Here is a 22,269-nt window from a genome sequence, read left to right as displayed (position 1 = left end):
TATCAGACATGATGAATGTTTTGGGGGCTTTTTGGTTTAATTATAATTATTTGTTAGAAGGGAGTGCTCTACCAGGGTATATGCAGAGGAGGCTAAGACAATAGACTGCTTAAGCACAGAAGTTCTGAGCTACAGCACCACTCTAAGTCTGGCATCAAAATGGTAAGTAGGAATAAAGGGAAGAAACAAGTATTTATTAATTATCTCCAAATAACAGGTATTATACTAAGCTGTTTACCAATATATGTCACTTATAAAAACTGTGGGATGTAGATACTATTATTATGACCATTTATAAATTTAATAACTTAGGTAGGCATTTAGGGTTAGTAGGTAAAGTAACTTGACCAGGTAAAGTCACTTTTAAGTGACTGAGGTCAGATTTGAACTCATGTGTTCCTGACTCGATGACTTAGCATTATATCCACTATGTCACTTACTGGTCCCAGTGGTGAGCCTTAAGGAGACAAGTAGAAAGATAGAAAGCAGGGTGTCTAAGGAAGATCACTGGTCCATGTGATAAATAAGATATCACAGCTTCTATAATAATGATCAATGAGATCAATCTCCTAAGTGAATACTTCTCTTCTTGGCTATGTAAAATAGGAATACTGAGTCTCAAAAAAAAAAAAAAAAAAAAAAGCTATTTAAGAGTCAGTGACACCAAAAAAAAAAAAAAGTCAATGTAATATTCATAAAAACTCTTCCCTTCCTCCACTCAATTTTGACTATAATTTAATTAAACTGGTCCTTCCTTATAATCTCAGTCAATTCATTATCACAGAACCTGAAGTACTAAAATAAAATTCTCTTGAACTTCTAGGCACTAGATTTTGGTGAGCACTTCTCAGTTTGTAAACTGTTTTCCTTTTTAAACTCTATGATAACACATTGGGAAATAATTCTAGTTATAGCAGCTTATCACTTGTGTATAAAGATTGCACGATTTCGGGATGTGAAAGCCTTAGAATAGATACAGTCCAACCAAGAGTCAAAGAAAATTGAGATAAAATTCTACTTCAGAAGCACATTATCTGTGTGAACTCAGGCAAATAATTTAACCTTTCTCAAGTCCCATTTTTTTCATCTGTCAAATGGAGATGGATAATAATAACATATATTTCACAGAATTTCATATCAAATGAAATAAATATATATAAAGTACTCTGAAAACCTTCAAGGCTTATATGAACTTATATATATATACATATATATATATATAATATTACCTATATATTATAATAGCATAATATAATATAATTATACAATAGTTATATTTATAATGATTAATTATAATAGTAAATATAATGGTATAATATATTATAATATAATAATATGTAATTAAATATAATAATAATATAACTATATAATGTAACATATATTATATATAATATATATAATTAATATATGTTATATTAATTTATATTAACTATATAATTTACATTAACTATTTGTTAATGAAGGGTTGTGTCAACTTTCATTATAATAAAATAAAGGAATGTTATTTCAAATAGAAGCAAAATAAAATTTTACTAAAAGGCTAATAGACACAGAGCCAGAATAAAACATTTGTGTATCCTAATTAGGATCTAAAAACTGCAATACTACATTTCCAAATTGTGACTATTAGGTATTAATGTCGAACAAAGGCTGTGAGTATTCATGGTCACACCTGCAGCTTGACTTGTCACAAAATAAATGCCCATAATTTTTGTAGAGTGGAATTTTTTGGCATTAGAAATATGTATATTTATGAAAAAGGATACTAAAAACTATTCCTTTTTGCATCCCCCTCTGTGGTACATCTGCTTTTCCTGCCCTTAATCCTGGCTCTTGTACCAAACCACTCACCTTTGCTATTAGACTAGGGCATCATTAAAATATTATTCACAGCTGTTCAGTGAGAATGAAAATTGTGAACAATAATGATTCCTAATAGTTGTGGTAGGAGAATACACAGTCTTAGGGGATCCAGTGAATACTTCTCTATATCCTATAACACCCACCTGTTCATTAGTACCTGTAATTTATTTCATTCTACAATTAGAGAAATGGTCCAAAGTATAAATATCTATTTTAGGTAAATGTATTACATTCACATCAAAGTGTAAATGACTGGTACTAAATATTTTTTCTAATAAATTGAGCTAGATATGTTGAAAAAGAGCACTAAAGGATTCCAAGACACTAGAGTCATGTAAGATTAGAGAAATGAGGTACAAAAAAATCTGTCCTCAGGTCTACCAATAATTTTGTTTCAAATCTTCCCTAATTATGTAGTCAACCATCCTTTAGAAATGTCAAATACTTGTCATTTATATCTTCCATTCTATTGACCACAACTCTCTGTATTTGTAGGGCTATATTTTTTTACCCAGAAAACCATCAGATAATTTTATAAATTAGCCAATTTTCATGAGATTTAAAGGTTTAATGTGTACAGGGCCATATATAACTTGTATTCTAAGAGAAGAAGAAAGCAGAATCCTAGTTTTCAAGAATTGTACAAAGTACTAGGGAATAAAAGGCAAGTACTGATTAAAATACATATATGCAAAAGTGAAAAGCATTCAAACACACAAAACTTAATTCAAAGCATACAGAGATATTGAGTGGGAATATCTATAGGAAACTTTTTCCAGGTGACGATAACTATCTTTAGTGTCTAATATCCTTAATATTCAGCACTCTTTGTTTCTATATCTATTTCCTACCTTCTTTGAATAGTTTCAATGTGTGACTACTGTAGAGAACCGCAGATATCGGGGAACTCTGAAAAAAGTGTACTTGAAGCAAAGATGCTTACAACAGGGTGTTAATTCAGTGTGACTAATGAGATGATGGTTCTCTAGTTCACACATATTTAGTACTTAGAATAGTGATATGATAGTTCTCTAGTTTACACATACTTAGTGTGCTGTAATAATGTAATCATATTGAGGTATTTAATGGCTGAGAGGACTGAAAATAGAGACATTCCGTCTTTGACAATCCTCCTAGTGGCTTTCCTGCCTAACTTCACTCATCCACTAAGATCAAGACTGATGGTTATTCTATTTTTAAACAAAAAATTTCCCCTATTGGGAGCTTAGGCTCACCCACTTACATCATAGAGACATTATTTGAATATCTATTTTCCCGGCTCTCATGTAGCTCAATAGTTCTATAATGCCAAAGTAATTACTCACATATTGATAAGCTTCCCAAACTACATTAGTGATAATCTTGGCTTGCCATTTAATTTTTAGTTGATAATATAGATGAAACTCTTTCAAAAGTTATATATGATCTAGATGGTCAATGCTCATATGTGTCTATTTCTAAATTAGTCTTGCTCTGCCTTAGGACATCAGGAGCATATCGTCTTCAAAAGATTTAAACTGCATATGAATGCTCACAAGCCAATGCCAAATTAGATTTTTGACAAAGATTGAGCTGAGATGAAAATATCAATGATGCAGACATCAGATCTGGACAGATGTAAAATGTCAGAAACAGCAGAAGTCAAGTCTAGCACAACAGAGAATGCAGGGATTGATTTCTTTTTCTTTTCTTTTCCTTTCTTTTTTATCCTAATCTGTGGTATTCCTTTATTTTTTATTTTTTATTATTTTTTCTTTATTATTATTACAGCTTTTTATTTACAAGACATATGCATGGGTAATTTTTTTTTTTTTTTTTTTTTTTCTTTTTTTAATAATAGCTTTTTATTTACAAGACATATGCATGGGTAATTTTTTTCTTTTTTTTTCTTTTTTCTTTTTTTAATAATAGCTTTTTATTTACAAGTTATATGCATGGATAATTTTACAGCATTGACAATTGCCAAACCTTTTGTTCCAATTTTTCCCCTCCTTCCCCCAACCCCCTCCCCTAGATGGCAGGATGACCAGTAGATGTTAAATATGTTAAAGTATAAATTAAACACAAAATAAGTATACACGACCAAACCATTATTTTGCGGTACAAAAAGAATCGGACTCTAAAATATTGTACAATTAGCCTGTGAAGGAAATCCAAAATGCAGTCAGGCAAAAATATAGGGATTGAGAATTCAATGTAATGGTTCTTAATCACCTCCCAGAGTTCTTTTGCTGGGTGTAGCTGGTTCAGTTCATTACTCCTCCCTTGGAACTGATTTGGTTCATCTCATTGCTGAAGATGGCCAGGTCCATCAGCATTGATCATCATATAGTATTGTTGTTGAAGTATATAATGATCTCCTGGCCCTGCTCATTTCACTCAGCATCAGTTCATGTAAGTCTCCCCAGAACTTACTGAAATCATCCTATTGGTCATTTCTTCCCAAACAATAATATTCCATAATATTCATATAGCATGAGTAATTTTTCAACATTGACCTCTGCAAAACCCTCTGTTCCAACTTTTCCTCTCCTTCCTCCCACCCCCACCCCTAGATAGCAGGTAATCCAAATATATATTAAATATGTTAAAGTATATATTAAATCTAATATATGTATACATATTTATACAGTTATCTTGCTATGCAAGAAAATAGGATCTAGAAAGAAAGAAAAAAATCTGAGAAGGAAAACAAGAATATAAGCAAACAATAATAGAAAGAGTGGAAATGCTATGTTGTGGTTCACATTCATTTCCCATAGTTCTCTCTCTGAGTGTAGCTGATTCTCTTCATTACTGAATAATTGGAACTGGTCTGAATCATCTCATTGTTGAAGAGAGCCACATCCATCAGAGTTGATCATTGTATAATCTTGTTGTGGCCATGTACAATGATCTCCTGGTTCTGCTCATTTCACTTAGCATCAGTTCATGTAAGATTCTCCAAGGTTCTCTGAAATTGTCCTACTCATCATTTCTTACCGAATAATAATATTCTATAACATTCATATACCATAATTTATTCATGGGCATGAATTGATTGGGCATCCATTCAATTTCCAGTTTTTAGCCACTACAAAGAGGGCTGCCACAAACATTTTTGCACATGTGGGCCTCTTTCCCTCCTTTAAGATCTCTTTGGGATAAAACCCCAGCAGAAACACTGCTGGATCAAAGGGTATGTACAGTTTGATAACTTTTTCAGCATAGTTCCAAATTGCTCTCCACAATGGTTGGATTTGTTCACAATTGCACCAACAATATATCAGTGTCCCAGTTTTCCCACATCCCCTCCAACATTTGTCATTACCTTTTCCTGTCATCTTAGCCAATCTGAGAGGTACGTAGTGGTATCTCAGCATTGTCTTAATTTGTATGTCTCTGATCAATAATGATTTAGAGCACCTTTTCATATGACTGGAAATATTTTCAATTTTTTTCATCTGAAGATTGTCTATTCATATCCTTTGACCATTTATCAATTGGAGAATGGCTTGATTTCTTATAAATTTGAGTCAATTCTCTATATATTTTGGACATGAGACCTTTATCAGAATTAATAATGATCTCTAGTTTTTTGGTCACAAATTCCTTCCTCCTCTATAAGTCTGAGAGGTAAACTAGCCTATGTTCTTCTAATTTCTTTATAATCTCATTTTTATGTCTAGATCATGAACCCATTTTGACCTTATCTTGGTATAAGGTGTTAAGTGTGAGTCAACGCCTAATTTCTGCCATGCTAATTTCCAATTTTCCCAGCAGTTTTTGTCAAATAGTAAATTCTTATCCCAAAAACTGGGGTCTTTGGGTTTGTCAAACACTAGATTGCTATAGTTATTGACTATTTCGTCTTGTGAACATAACCTATTCCACTGACTGACTAGTCTATTTCTCAGCCAGTATCAAATGGTTTTGATGACTACTGCTTTATAATATAGTTTTAGATCTGATACAGTTAAACTTCATTTGATTTTTTTTCATTAATTCAGGGATTGATTTCTTAAGAGTTTTTGCCAAAGAATGAGAAGAGAAAGAAAAGTTAACTGGAGGCAATAGAAGTCTGGCTATTGAGCACTATCCTAAAAACAAAACCTTATTTGACTTTATAGTCTAGTACTTGTTATAACAAGTTCTGTTTCTCACTAAGAAACTATGTTGTTATCCACCTAGGATCCTTTGGTGCTGGTGTCTGGAATAAGCACCACATTGTCTGTTAAGGAGTCAATACCACCTAGAAGATTTTAGCTTCCACACCAGGAATCTTCACCTTTCTCTGTATTGGAGCTTTCCTTCTCTGAACTTCTGCATCTTCTGAAGCCAGGATTAAGGGTTCTCTGGCTTGGTTCTTGACAAGTCTCACATTTGATGCCATGCTCTGTTAGCTTCCTGAAGGACTCCACTGCCCCTCTTGATTTATTTTTCTACTTCACTGGAGAATGCTCAGTCTTGGTAGCAAAATTCACTGACAGCTTTTAACTCTGCCTTGATAATAAAAACCTTGAACTATTTTTGAGGTTTCCCTGGTCAGCATCCTATATGCCCTACCTACTTTTCAAAGCCTATTTTCAATTATGTAGTATAATGGTGTGTAATCTCTTGCATATATTCTTGGGAGTGCTCTGAACACTTCATGATCAAAATCCATATGACTATCTTAGAGTTTTTGATGATGATTAAACTGATAAGATGAAAATTTCCTCAAAGGTCGTAAGGAATAATCTAATGATAGCTTCTACATTCCTTACCTTATCCTCAGGGTTCCATTTGATTAAGTTTCACTTTATATATATTTGGCGAAGGGAAAGGTATTCAAAGGCTATAATTTACTCAGATACAACTACTCATCTTATTCTAAACCAGCCTAAAGACATTCATAAAGTTCTTTCATTACCTAATCTTCCTCACACGTTGCCATAACTCCTCGATTACTGATGGGATTCAAACATAGTTGGAAAGTCTATGAATTAATTCTATTCATTCCTTTACTCATTTATCAGCCTTTGGGTGGATACTATATATGTAAGACATTGTTTTAGGAACTGTGTGAGATGTAAATATGCATGAATAAGCAACAGTTCTTGGTATCAAACAACTTATGAATAAGTAGGGATGACAAATATAAAAACACCTACAATAAAAGTCAAAATATAATGAAGGTCATAATGTAGAAATCAATTCAATAAATATTTGCCAAATGCCTACTATGTCTAAGGTATCATGTTTCTTGCATATAATTGTTTAGAAGTTCAAAGAAGAGAATAATCTTAACCAGGTGGGGCTATGCTGGTACATGGAATAAATGATATCTACTTTTGCCCTTAAAGAATTTATGTGATTTTATTTGGTAGCAATAACTACATTCTAAAGAGTGGGGAGGATTGTGAGGAAAACATAAACAACAGCAGATCTGGGAAAGGATTATGTATGTTTGGGGAACAATTTGACTAGAATCTAGGATATATGTGGGTGAGGATAATGAGGATAACAGTATAAAATGATTTAGATCAGAGAAAAAAATTACCTTATTGCTAGATTTCCATGTCATTTAATGACTTATAGACATACACATATGCAATACCAACCATACCTGTTATGCTGCAGTGTAGCCAAGAACCACATTCTGCTTACAGAATAGCAGGTTATTCTGTAACCAGGACCAGAGGGACAGATAAATTGAGGTGTATTAGTTAATCTATATCTTGAGAATTTCAAATTTGTGATTTAGTTTGGGTGCTGCTTGAAAATAAAATTAAGATCATTCTCCCATTCCCAATCCTTCATTAAGAAATATATTCTATTCTCTGATTCCCATGGAGCTTTGCTGGAATCACTCAAAAATGCTCTGTATTTTAGATATTTGTTTGCACTATATTTCCCATTCCAGATCATATATGTGTGTATGTGTATGTGTGAGAGTAGGGTGTATATGAATATTTGTGTGTATATAAACAGTAGAAAGCATGTATAATTCATTTTTGAGTATATGCATATACACACAGAAACTGTACACATCCATCAGTGTTCAGTAGATATTTTTAGATGAATGAATATTCTAACCAATATAGGTCCCTTGTTTATTGTTCCCCCTGCCTAAGAAACATAAGGGAGACTAATTTAAAAGGAGTGCTATATAGACCACCAGGAAGAGGGAATTACAAAAGGAAAAGCCTAGAGAAGATGATATGATAAAAATGCTTGTCGATACTGACAAACCATTTTACCAAAATTATCATCCTAGAAGGTGTAAATTCTTAAATTATTTTCCGTAAGCCTTTTTAGATTGTATAGACCAGAAAGAAATAATTTGTTCCCTACCTCTTTCCTTGATCCCTTTTATATCAAAGTGATAGAAAAATTTAAATATGTCCTTTTTTATTCTAGCTAGAAGGAGTCACCCATGACAGAGATACTTGGTTGTGTTTCTGCTGATAATAGCTTATGGATATGAGAATAAGAGCAAGAAATGCAAAAGAATATAATGATATAGACTTCAACTTCTTGAAAACTGAATAATGTTGAATTTGCTTGTAAGTTTCAAACTTTGATTGCAAAACAGTTTCTATTTTTGTTTTCCATTTCATTCATTGATGTTGCCTTCATCCATTTTTAAAAATTGGATGGAAGCCACATTTTCTGTCTGAGAAGCACTTAGCTTGGTAGCTTGAATAACATTCAGGTTAATGGTTGCCTACTCTGCTGTAATTTAAATAAGCAACTCTTTTGAAGTGTTACTTTCCATGGTTTTCATTGATAATGTGATCTGCAAGAGATGTGTATATTTGTGTTACAGATATTACTGGGAATTTATGTAGCCCTTTATACATTGCCAAGTTCTCTACTATAATTTTATTGTCATTTAATGTGATATAGAAAGTGAGATTGCTGCAGAAGATAAAATCTCAACCACTGAAAACAGCAACCAAAAGAGATTTTGTTAGTTCAGATGGTAGAAGACTGTTTACAAAAGATACATGACTGACTTTATCATCCAATTAGTGCTTGTTGATAGTGTAAGCAAAATAGCATGGATTCATATATTAACCATACTTCTAAGGTATTCACTTGGATATTAATATATTGTATGTGTAACAAGAAAGGTTGAATCATCATTCTCTTCAGAACATTTTTGACATAGTACGTGTCACACAGTTCAAAAAAAAAATCATCACACACAATTTTCTTCTTGTAAACACAGATGGCCATGTCTTAATGACATTTCCAGACTATTGACTAATCTTCACTTATCATCTGAAGGGTTAACTGGGGTTAGCTAGGTGTGAAGGTAGCCTTAGTTCCAGTCTTGTGAATTTTTACCTCCCCAATAAGGGAGGTGTCTGAGGTGTCTGAGGTTAAACTGAGGAAACCTGTGTTGACAATAGATGTCAGGCCCAGTTATGCTGCTGAGAGGTTGTCCTGAGTGAAAAGGAGCCAGAAATGCAGAAGCAGTGGAACAGGGATGCTACAGGCTGTGGGTACTTACAGGAGGGTGGAGTTCTTGATTTCAGTTCCAGGTCAGAGGAGAGAACTGAAGGAGGACTTGAGTCTAGGAATGTCATTCCCTAGGACTAGAGATGGTCACAGTAACAAGCTTTATTTAAAAAAAAGAGAAAAAAAGAAAAAAAATCATTCAAGCAGTGTGTGTGTGTGTGTGTGTGTGTGTGTGTGTGTGTGTGTGTGTGTAGGAGGCTATGAAAGTCTTCTGATTTCAGATAGTAACAAGAGGGCAAGAGGAAAGAATGGAGGGAAAAGATAAGGGAAGGATGCTAGAAGAGTTATAGGGAGTAGAGATTAAGTAATGGAAGTGCAAGGCAATGGGTAGAGGTAAAGCAAAGAAGTCAGAAAGAATAGGAAATAAAAGATAAACACAAGCGTAAAATAAGATCAGTAGTAGAATTTATTGTTAATAAAAAAAAAAAACAGGAATAGTAATCCTGATCTCAGACAAAGTTAAAGTTAAAATACATTTAATCAAAAGGAAAAAAAAATATGTCAGCCATAGTAACCAATACCATTTTAGACTATTTAAAATAACTAGATAATATAAAATTGGAATATTGCTGTGGTGTAGGAAATGATGAGTTGGTGGAATTAGAAAATATGGAAAGGCTTGTACTTATGAAGGAAGATTCTATCTATCTTCAGAGAAACAGGATATACAAACATAGTATGGTTTTTTAATAGATGTATATAAATGTATATGTGTAACATATGAGTATGATTATATTATATATGCATATATAATGTATATATATATACACATATATGTTTGTGAGTATATATGTTTGTGTATTTATGTATGTGTATATACATGATTAATTATAGCCCTCTTAGGGAAGGGAGGAGAAGGGGGGTGGAGGGCAAATAAAGCAAAAGTATACACCAAAGAACAAAAGAAAACCTACAGACAAGCAAAAGAAAGATGGACAGCTCTGAACACAATATTTGATATTTATTATATAGTCTTTCTTGAAATGGAAATTTGTTGCTTTATATTTTGAATCCTCTCATATTCTGCTTTATACATGGCATTTTTTTTTCCTATTTTGTATTTTAGTTTAAAATACATAGAAAGGAATAAAGAAAAGAGGGAAGAAAGGAAGAATGAAATAAACCGACTCACACTTTTCCTCTTACCAATATTTACTATTATTCCCAATATCACTAGATAGAATTTAAAGGGAACAAATAGAGATTCAGTATTTGCAAAAGTACCTTAAAAGTATACTTTTTTCAAATAATCATTGACTGCCTCCAGAAGTGGTAACTTTCCATTTATTGATGGTCTTCACGTAGCATCTAGATGGCCATTTCTCAGAGGTCCTTTCTCACTCTCCATTCTATAATTTTGTCACCTGTTTAATGCTGGGAAAAGTCATTTCTAATTTCTAAGTTTCACTTTTTTTGATGTATAGTGTGGGGATTATATCATCTCTTAAGTACCATTCTTATGTTACAATTCTGTCATTACATATAAATTTCTGAAATGGTAAAATTGCACACTATTCCCATGCATACTTTTTTTTTCCAGAGAACTTTCAGGGATAAAAGACAACCATCAGTAGTTGAAAGAGTAGTGGCTTAGTTAGGCAGTGAACCAGAAACCCACCAGGGTTCCCCTAAACAGGTTCAAATCTTATTCACTACAAGGAGAATACATATTCTATTACATTCTGATCTCCTTGCGAGTACAAACCATATCTTATTTATCTTCATAACTCCCTCAGTACCTAAAAGCCCAATCACTTAAATAATATCAGACACTTAAATGATGCATACGATATAATTAAATAGGAATTCACAATTTACTCTTTAAGCTTGCTCAGCAGAGATACAAAACAACATAAAATTATCTTACCTTATGTTCATTCTGTTTTATATATTTGTGTATATATATATATCATATATATATATATGCATGTGTATAATTACACAAACATGCACACACATGTATATATACATAAAATGTATACACAAATAAATATGTATATACAAATGTACACATGTATGTATAGGGGAGATGGGGAGAGAAAAAGGGAGAGAAAGGGATATACCAGTAGAAAGTAAGTTTCTTTTAGGGTAATGACTATTTCATTTTGGACTTTTCATCCTTAGTAACTAGCATGGCACTTGACAGCTAGTAGTGACTTAAATGGCCATTGATTGATGAAGGAACAGAAGAAAACCCCAAATAGGTACAATTTGATAGGAAATCTAGAAAATTCTTAACATAGAGATGTCTTAGAATTTTTAAATTATAAGTATTAGTATAGATAAATGAAAAACTGAAGAAAATTAATCAATTAGTAAAATACCTACTGCACTCCAGAGAATGGGTAATCATTGGTGATACAAATAGGAAAAAAAATAGTACCTGCCTTAAAGGAGCTTACACATTAATTGGGGAAAATAAATGATGGTTAGGGTATTAGGAAAAGATTTCTAATGAAGGGTTATGATGGAGAAATACAAAGGAGTTCAACTGGTAAGAAAAGAAGAAAAAGTCAAGCAGGCAGTAACTTGATATGTAACCTGTAATTAAACAGACAAAAGTCTTCTTTTCACAATAGACCAGCATTTTTCCTGTGTTTTGTGAGGTAATCGAGATTTAAGAAACTTTAAATTAGAATATTGAGATTCCTATTGAATTGAAGGTCCTATTACTCTTCAAAATTAAATTTTGTAACCTGTCATAGTAATTGTGGTAGGAGCAATAGCCATCATATAGACTGTTAGTTTTTACATTCTTTGTCCTTAAAAAGGGTTGAAATTTTCCTCCAGATTTAATTGGTCACAAGATTAACCACGTTATAATTGATATAGTTCCTGGTAGTTTCCCAAGCAAAGGAAGATCACAAAAATTAGGAGCTGCTCTTCTCAGGTAGATTCATGGATCAGCATGTTCCACCTAAAAGCTTATAAAGCTATCTTCAATTCTATCAGTGCTGTTACTTTTGCTGAGTATCCTTTCCATGCTTTTGGTTAAGTAAAGCTTTCTTTTGTTAATTTTTATACTCATAGTATTTCACTTCATTCAGATACTAAGCCTGAATTGGGGCTAGGCTACAAAAGTAAGAATCGCTTTTTGGTAACAATTTCTCACATTGTTTATTGTCCTTAAATGAGTCTAAATCTGATACCTTTGATCATGGGGATACCTAACTCAATGTGTTAGTTCATCTAGCAATGGTTCACACTGCAGAGCAACACAAAGAGTGGGCTCAATTGAGGAAATGCTTTGTTTCATCTAGCAATAACTTTAAAACAAAATTACTATTTGTTCTGATTCTGGAGTCCTTGAAGAAGCTTTGATTTAGTTTTTCAGGAGTGAATTCATTAAATTTTTTAAAGTGAATGTATCTAAGTATAATTCTTACAATTTTGCATCATTGAAAATGTAGCAATTCGATTCCAAATCAGAGCCCCAGACAGTACTAAAGCTGGGACTGCCAGTTGAATTGGAATGCTAATGGCAAGAGAATGAGCACTGAACACTCTTTCATAGGAAAAGGAGAAATTTCCTAAGGTCTTTGCTCCGTTTCCATCATAGTTAAACATCACAAATTAGCAGCACCCATTCCAGTTTCAGTATCTTGTGTTCTTCAGGATGTTAAAAAAAAAAAAAAAAAAAACCAGAGAAATGAAAAACTCTGTAAGAGCTTCATCAGGACTAATAGGAGACAATTCAATTGATGGAAATGTGTTTTAGATAATACCTCTTATCTTGAGGCAACACATTTTATTACCTAAAACTTCATTACTGTACAGAAAAAGGGAGAAAGAGAAACATATGTTTGCTTGTACCAATGCATACATTTGAAATGATAACAGAATTGATTTACTCCTGAATTTTTAGTCTTAGAATATACAACATTATACAATATGTGGAGCAAAAATAAGTAAACTAAGTGGTTGGTGAGAGTAGTGGTTGTGGTGCTCATTTTTATTATATGAGGGCAGCACTTAAGTAATAATATCTGATTTTTATACAGCATTTTATGTGAATACTAAAAATAGCTATGACACTGCGAATGTGGAGAATTTTCAGTATAGGAATTCCTTCCATGGATGCAGAATGTACCCATCTATGACTTAATTATTTCCATATAATTACTTCTATCCACAGAGGCCATTTAAATTGCCTTTTGGTCACACAGCTAGAGAATATCAGAAAAGATTTCAATCCAGTCATTTTGATTACAAGCTCAATACTCTATCCTCTAGACCAGGTATTTTTTCTAACAATCATCTTCACAGCTCACGAATGTTTCATTCATTAGGATCTTCACAACAACATGTAGGATACCTTGGACAGATATTTTCCCCATTTCATAGGAAAGGAAATTGATGCTTAATAGCAAATCACAAGTCACATAAATATGATGTGTCCAAATTTCTGCACACACCCTAATATTCTAATTCAAAATTCCATGCTCTTTCTCCTATGCCATCCTTCCTATTTCTATCTTCAAATAAGATGAAATCTGAATTTTTAAAAATTGTATTTCTACATTAATGTGAATATCCTCAATCATCATATATGTGAGATGGATATTCAAAGTAGTTAAATGGTTATGATGATAATGAATTTAACATTATTAATCAATATAAACATTTCAATATATATGGGATATAAAAAACAGATTGTGCATAAGCCCATAAACAATATTATATAAAAATGTGTTCCTAAAGTTTAAAGATACAGAAATAAAACTACCTTATTTGTGTATGTCCCATTATGAACTTTTTTTTATTATTATTCTGTGTATTAAAAGATGTTTTCCTGATGTTCTTTTCTCTTATTTTTGCTTCTCTATATTTAATTATTTACTAACAGAACACTCCCATGTAGAAGTTCTCATTTAGAGGGCTAAATGTTAATAAATGTTTTTTTTCCTGTCAATCTGTTTCTGTTTCTTCTTCTATTTCAATCTGTCTCTCTCTCTCTCTCTCTCTCTCTCTCTCTCTCTCTCCTCTCTCTTTCTCTCTCTCTCTCTCTCTCTCTCTCTCTCTCTCTCTCTCTCTCTCTCTCTCTCTCTCTCTCTCTCTCTCTCTCTCTCTCTCTCTCTCTCTCTCTCCTCTCTCTCTCTCTCTCTCTCTCTCTCTCTCTCTCTCCTCTCTCTTTCTCTCTCTCTCTCTCTCTCTCTCTCTCTCTCTCTCTCTCTCTCTCTCTCTCTCTCTCTCTTTCTCTCTGTTTTGTATATGGCCTTTGCTCTCTGTCCATTATACAAATTCCTTGTTACATTAATCTCATCCCCAGCCCCTTTCAAGCCTTAAATTATCTCATTGTCTCTGACAGCTTTACTTTTTAATTTACTTAATTTTATGCAAAATTAACTAACAGATATTTATTAAGCATATCCTACTATATCTTGGTACAATTGTAAATAACAATTTTTGTGGGTTTTGCTTAAGAATCCTGGATTTTCAGTTCTGAATGCAGATTTCAATACCTGTATTTTTCAGTTATCCTTTAATTTTAACTACTTAAAAAATATGTGTTTTATTATAGATCAGAACTGATAGAGATTTTATGTTTTAGTTTTTCTTAATATTTGCCTAGATTTGTATTCATGTTCAATAATGAAAGAAGGCTTATGTAGATACTATTTTGAAATGAATCATCATTTGAGGGTCAGAAATGTCTTTTTTTTAAGTAGCTATATCTTTATTTCATGCTTTTTATAGTCAGAAGCTGATCTTGATTGTCAAATGCATTCACTGATGTGGGAGGTAAAAATCCTGGGCATTTCTAGGGAGAAAACAACAAAGTCCATTAAAGAAAAACACCTCTTTTCTGTTTTCTCTATAACACTTATCAAAGTCATTCACATAGCAAAGTTTTATAGAATTGCCCATTACCCAGAGTCAGCATGGCTCAGTGGGTTGAAATAACAGGTTTCAGGTCAGGCACCATTAGTATTGGTATTGTGCTGATTTTTTCAGGTTATTTGGGGCTTTTTGAGATAGTATTTAGCTATCATTGCAACTTATTTGCTCCCGGTGAATTATTTAGCAAGTTTGTATTATGGAGAATCAGAAAGCCAGAACTTAAAACTTAGTCTTGATTCTAATATTTAATAGCTACATGATCAATTTAGTCATCTTGAGCAAGTAACTAAAAATATTTTGAAGTCTGAGCTTCCATTCATTGTCTATATAATAGAGATAATGGTACACTTTATTGCATAGACTCACAGGAAAGCTTTTTGTAAACTAAGTCACTATAGTCATGTGAGGTTCTAAAAAATTAATAATACTATTGATCAATTAATTAACAAACATTCATTAAGTACCACTTTTACACCAAGTATTGTATAGGAAACACTAGACATAAGCAGACATAAATGAAATAATCACTGACTCAAGATTTTATATTTTGTAAGATAAACTAATACTTTTATTTTATAGCATTGATTATTAATAACATGCTTTTATAGAGATAAAGATTGCAATTTCATTTGTAAAGAGCACTACCAGATGAATAAACTCCCTCCACCATTGAATGCAGGTGAGTACCTTTTTTATCACTTATAATTTTAGATAGTTGACTAAAACTCTCAGAGTTCAAGTGGCTTCTCTAAGGTCACACAAGAAGTATGTGTCAGAGGTGAAACTTGAACCCCAATCTTTCTAGATTTGAGGACATTTCACTCCATTAAGTAAGACTGACTGCTGTGTTACTTAGATATCCATGTAAATTACTGTCCTTTTGGATGAAGTGCCTTACTATTGAAAGAAATAGAAAAAAACACTTTTTAAAAAAATTAAATCAACTACTAAGGATGTAAGATATTTCCTCTTTTGTAGAATAACAGCTTGATGCCTGGAAGGATTTTAAAAAACAATAACAAAAAACTTTGGTTTAATGAGACATAAAAATAAATGCTTAAGTCATCTTGTAAAGGATACAAGATGATGCCTCTTTCATGTATATAATCTGACAGTTTAAAGGAACAGAGAAATGAAGTGGATAGAACATTGGGCCTAGAACCATGAACACTGAAGTTCAAATCTGGTTTCAAACACTTGTGTGTAACTCTCTGCAAGTCATTTGGGTTTTTTGCCTCAGTTTTGTCAATTGTAAAAAGGGATAATAGCAGAGCTGTCTCATGTAGTTGTTGTGAAGATCAAAAGACTTAACATTTGTCAAGCATTTAGCATTTTCTCCTTATTAAAACTTACAAAATATAAGTATAAAATGATTTCCAAAGGCACAGAGTACAGAACACCACCATTATGAGAAATGAAAAATGGCTAGTACCAGAGGGTATTGTGGTTCCATAATTTATTTGCATTTCTCTTTTAAAATTTGAGAGTAAAACACTCAAAGAAAAATCATATAGCTATTTATTGGACATAGACAGTTTAATGGACATTTGTAAATGGAGAAATAGTTGAAGACTAAGTACAAGTTGTGTTAAAGATTAGCAAAAAAAAAGAAGAAAGGCTCAGGAGGGTAGAAAGGAAAGAAGGAGTAGGTGGTTCCTGAAGCTAAACTATAAAGATGTCTGAATATCTACTTAATGTCTTAATATCAAAAGAACAAGTTAGGCTTTTTTTAAGTGCATTATGCAATAATCTTTGAAACAATACAATTTTATTTTAAATGAAGACATTTAAAAGTAAGGAGTAAAAAAGTGTGCAGCAGTTACCTCCCCTCCATATTTCTTTGAGAAGGCTGTCAAAATGAGTCAGTCAAATATCTAATTTTCTTCCTGCTAAGTATTCAAATTCTATGTGCATTATTAGGATGTGTGTATAATTGCAGAAGAATTTCTGCCTTCTTCATGCCTGGCATTTGAGGGCTTAAACTGACATTTCAACTTTTCCCAAACTAAAAGTGATCTTCAATACAGATTTTGTAAGTAAGTGACCCCAATATTGAGCAAAAAGGGGATTTTTAGTAATTTTTGATAGGTCACAGATGAGCAACTTATTTTTTTCAAGGAAATGAGGCCAAAGTACTTCCATATTCAGAGCAGAAATGGGTAGATGAAATGGAAACAATAACCTGTGAATGTCTTAAAATGATTCTAGGTTGATCTGGTCCCTTTGCATTGATATTCTGTACTTTAGGGTATATTTTTATCCCAAATATAATTAAATGATATAAAATTCCAAATGTTCACTTTCCCTGGGTCATTGTATATTGTTTGTTTGTTTTGTGTGTGTGTGTGTGTGTGTGTGTGTGTGTGTGTGTGTGTGTGTGTTTTGGTGGGGGGGAAATAATCAGTACTCCTTTGTTATGGCTAATCTAATCTTTACTATTTAAGAAAGGTCTTCTGTATTTCAAATGATTCATAGCTGTACACTTCTTTCCTTTGTTACACTGGTTCACATACAGTAAAACACCAAAGTGATAACGGTGATAATCATGCAGAATGAGTAAGGATTAATACATTCCATACCACAAAATAAAATTCTATTTGTATTAATATGTTCCTTTTTTAAGTTAAGATCTTCAATAGGTTTCAGTTTGATTAAGGATGCATAATATCCCTAGATCATTTGTAATAATGGCTAACATTTATATAGTGTTTACTCTAGATAGGCACTGTCCTAAGCACTTTACAAATATTTATCTCATTTGATCCTCACAACAACTTTGCAAGATTGGTACAATTATTACCTTTATTTTACAGAGGAGAAAATTGAGGCAAACAGAGATTACATTACTAACTTCAGGGGACACGGCAATGGCCCTGGAGTCAGGAGAATCTGAGTTTAAAACTAAATTCAGATACTTACTAGCTATATGTTCCTTAGTAAGTCACTTAACTTTGTTTACCCCAATTCAGTCACTTTACCCTGTTTGCCTCAGTTCCATATCTGTAAAATGAACTGTGAAAGGAAATGCCCCACCACTACAATGTCTTGGTCACAGAAAGCTGGACATGACCGAGATGACTGAATAACAACTTCCTAACTCCAAGTCAAACCCTCTATTCATTATATTACCCAGCTGTCAATTGTAAATTTTTACTAAGAGAAGATAACAATAATTTGGCAAACAGAAAGTAACAACAAAAGACAAATGACAAGGATAAGAGGAAGGGGAAAGACATAATTTGTTGTTGTCCAGTGGTTCAGTTGTGTTCAACTATTCGATTCCTTAACTATTACTGAATGGACCGCTGCCTTAGTTAAGATCTGTTAAAGACCTTCATTTAAAAAGCCCAAGGTCTCCCACTGCATCCAGGGCTATCTCCATCATCATGATCTATATCTGGCCACTGGACCCAGAAGGTTCTGGAGGGGAAAGTGAGCCAGGTGATCTTGCACAAACCCCCTCACTTAAGTTCAATTCACTTGCAAGTCATGGTATTATTTCTCTGATATCATGATCCTCTTTAAGAATGAAGCACAAACAACAACAACAGCAACTGTTCAAGACCCCATTTGGGATTTTCTTGGCGCAGATACTGGCAGGATTTGTCATTTCCTTCTCTGAGTTGTTTTTTGAATGAGGAAACTGGGGCAAACATGGTCAAGCAATTTCTCTAGAGTCGCCCAGCTAGTAAGTGTCTGGACCCAGATTTGAAGGCAGAAAGATGAGGACTCCTGTCTCCAGACCTGACCCTCTATTCATTGTGATAGCTAATGGCTCCATTTGGGGTTTTCTTGGCAGAAACAAATACAGAAGGGACTTGCTCATTTTACAGATGAAGAAATTTTAGGCAAGTAGGGTTAGATGACTTGCCTATGTTCACACAGCCAGTCAGTGTCTGAGGTCAGATTTTAACTCAAATTCTCTTTACACTAAGGTCATTATTCCAGCCACTAAACCACCTAGCTGCCTCAAAAGAAATAGATCCATCAAGAATATTATTTCCCTTTTAATTGAGAGTATATGTAAAATCATCGTCCCTTAGTCTAACCTCTGGCAATGATCCACTTTGATTTAGCCAGAATAATCCTAGATAATCAGGCCCAAAATCAGTCACCAGACTATATACAATCTTTGGCTCTTGTTTTGCATTGACATGGTCTATGAGAACCCCAGGTTTCATCATGATAAAATGACAAGATATCAGAAGACCAGCTTCAATAGAGATGGAACAATTCTACCATGTGATATTAAATGTCACATTTCAGCAAGTAAGTGTACCATCACTTAAATAACAATAGTTCTAAAGTCAAAGGACTTGAATTCAAATCCCTAATACTTATTACTGTTCTGCCATTGACATTTTTTTCTCCGTGGACCTGAGTTTCCTTATTTTTAAGAGAAGTAATTTGAACTATATGGCTTCTGAGAGTTTCCTTCAGCTTTAGATCTGTCATCTATCATCAAAAGTTTACCTCCATTTTGCTCATCTTATACTCAGTAAAATCAATTTGTGTAGTCAAAAGAAGATCTATTTTGTGATATCTTGGGGCTCGGGCAATAGGAAATAGATATGTCTTAGGTGTTCAGAGGCTCAAGATTTACATGCTTTCTTCAATTACCTTTAGGGAAGTTGAAAGAGTTTGATTAACTGATTGGTCACTTGATTTATTTATTTGATGCCCAGTCATATCTGCCTCCATGAAATAATTGAACTAGTCTATTACCTTCAGTGTGGTAAATTCTTCATGTCATCCTTGTCATCATGAATGACCTCCTTATGCTAAAAATTATTCCTAAGAGAATTAAGTATAGGTTTATAAAAATTTGTCAACATTTTAGCTTTTTTAATATTGGAACTATACACAGAGAATAGGCTGTCTAACATTTTCATGGTTTATTTCTTTTGCAGCAGACACTAGGCATTAAATATTTTTGTAAATAAATTTATAAATGCATATAAACTACAAACTCAATTTTCATAGTTTGGATTTGTTATAGATTGTATTTCTTCACATGTAAATTATTTTAGCTGTAAAGTTTAGTAGAATCAATGAATGGATACCTAACAATAAAAATAATAATAAAAAGACAGTTTGCTCCCATAGCAACTTTCAAATATTATTTGGAAAGGACCTTTGAGGTCATTTAATCCAGCATCTTACCTAATGCAGAAATCCTGCCTAAAATATCTCTAACAGATGCCTTTCTATAGAAGTATAATTAACTATTCCTGAAATAGCAAAACACAATTGTTGGTATATGATAAGAAATATCTTTTCTGGTATGTTGTATTTAAAATGCTACTTGCTTTATATTAAAAAAAAGAAAACAATACAAATGGTATACTGGTATATTTCTTAAAGGGGGGGGGTGATTTCTAAAGTTTTTCCCAAAATCTTTAATGTAAAAATAAATCCAAATGTAAAAAAAATAAGAAAAAAGAATCATATTTTTTGAATTCAACATGAAACTCCTAGCTTTTGAAATTGCTAACCATATATAAAAATGGTTTGTTATTGAACATGTGTTGCCTTTTATATATGTAGATACCTAGGCATAACCTACACTTGATCTTCATTGACCATAACTTGTCTTTTTTGTTTAGTAATATTACTACTAATCCAAAATTTTACAACTACTATATGGATCACATTAGAAGTATGTGAATCCAAATAGCAGAGTGGTCGGTGTTTTATTTTTGTGACAAAATATATTCAGTCTTATTCCATCTGCAGGATTTCTGGAGTCTCAACAGATGCTAATTTCTGATCCCATTCTTGGCCACATCCAAATGTGATTTGGAAAGAAAAAGGGCTACAGGGTAAAAAATAACATATATGGGTAGATATAGATTTAAATACATGCACATGCATAATGCATACACATATACATATATTTAAATGTGTATATATATGTGTCAGTATGAACATACATATTGGAGAAGTAGAGGTGGGAAGTCAGCTGACCATACTATTATGTATTTTACAAATTAATCACTATTTTCTAGGAAGTATACACTACCCTGATATTTTCTTTCTGTGTGCCAAAGTCTTCCATGTGTGAGACTCCAGCTTTCTTTACAAGGGGAGCCATGACCCCCCATTGGGCCTCCATCTGTCTACCTAGAGCAGGTGGTCTCATAGGTATAGCAGCTTGAGGTTGTTATCAGACTAGTAAGAGAGGCGTTGACATTTTTTTAAATCCTTCCATTAATTGTTTAGTTATTCTTTACATCTACATTTCTAGGGATATTATAACCCAAAAAGAAACAGTACTATAGTTAGTAAATATGTTTGCCCAATTAAAGGATCTCCAGAAGATAAGAAAATATGATTTAAAGCAATATTTGACTATATAACAATCAAATTACAAGTGTGGGCAACCCCCAGATATTAATAATTTATAATAAATGATAAACAGAAAATCACATATTAAATGGTGACAATGTACTAAAAACATTGGGAAAAGTTAAAGATACAAAAACCCCCAGTGAGTCATCAGTTGGAAGAGAAAGAGGGAGAGAAGGAAAAAGAAAAAAGAAAAAGGAAGGAAGGAAGGAAGGAAGGAAGAAGAAGGAAGGAAGGAAGGAAGGAAGAAGGAAGGAAGGAAGGAAGGAAGGAAGGAAGGAAGGAAGGAAGGAAGAAAGGAAGGAAGAAGGGAGGGAGGGAGGGAGGGAGGAAAGGAGAAAGGAAAGAAGGAAGGAAGGAAGGAGGAGGGAGGGAGGAGGGAGGGAGGGAGGGAGGAGAGAGGGAGGGAAGGAGGAAGGAAGGAAGGAAGGAAGGAAGGAAGAAGGAAGGAAGGAAGGAGGAAGGGAGGGAGAGAGAGGGAGGGAAGGAGAAAGGAAGAAGGAAGGAGGAAGGGAGGGAGAGAGAGAGGAGGGAGGAAGGAGAAAGGAAAAAAGGAAGGAAGGAGGAAGGAAGGAAGGAAGGAAGGAAGGAAGGAAGGAAGGAAGGGAGGGAGGGAGGGAGGGAGAGAGAGGGAGGGAGGGAGGGAAGGAGAAAGGAAGGAAGAAAGGAAGGAAGGAAGGAAGGAAGGAAGGAAGGAAGGAAGGAAGGAAGGAAGGAAGGGAGGGAGGG

Source organism: Antechinus flavipes, chromosome 5 (genome assembly GCF_016432865.1).
Source record: "Antechinus flavipes isolate AdamAnt ecotype Samford, QLD, Australia chromosome 5, AdamAnt_v2, whole genome shotgun sequence".
Classification (NCBI taxonomy): Eukaryota; Metazoa; Chordata; class Mammalia; order Dasyuromorphia; family Dasyuridae; genus Antechinus; species Antechinus flavipes.
The sequence above is the reverse complement of the archived record's forward strand: the minus strand, read 5'-3'. Positions refer to the sequence as shown.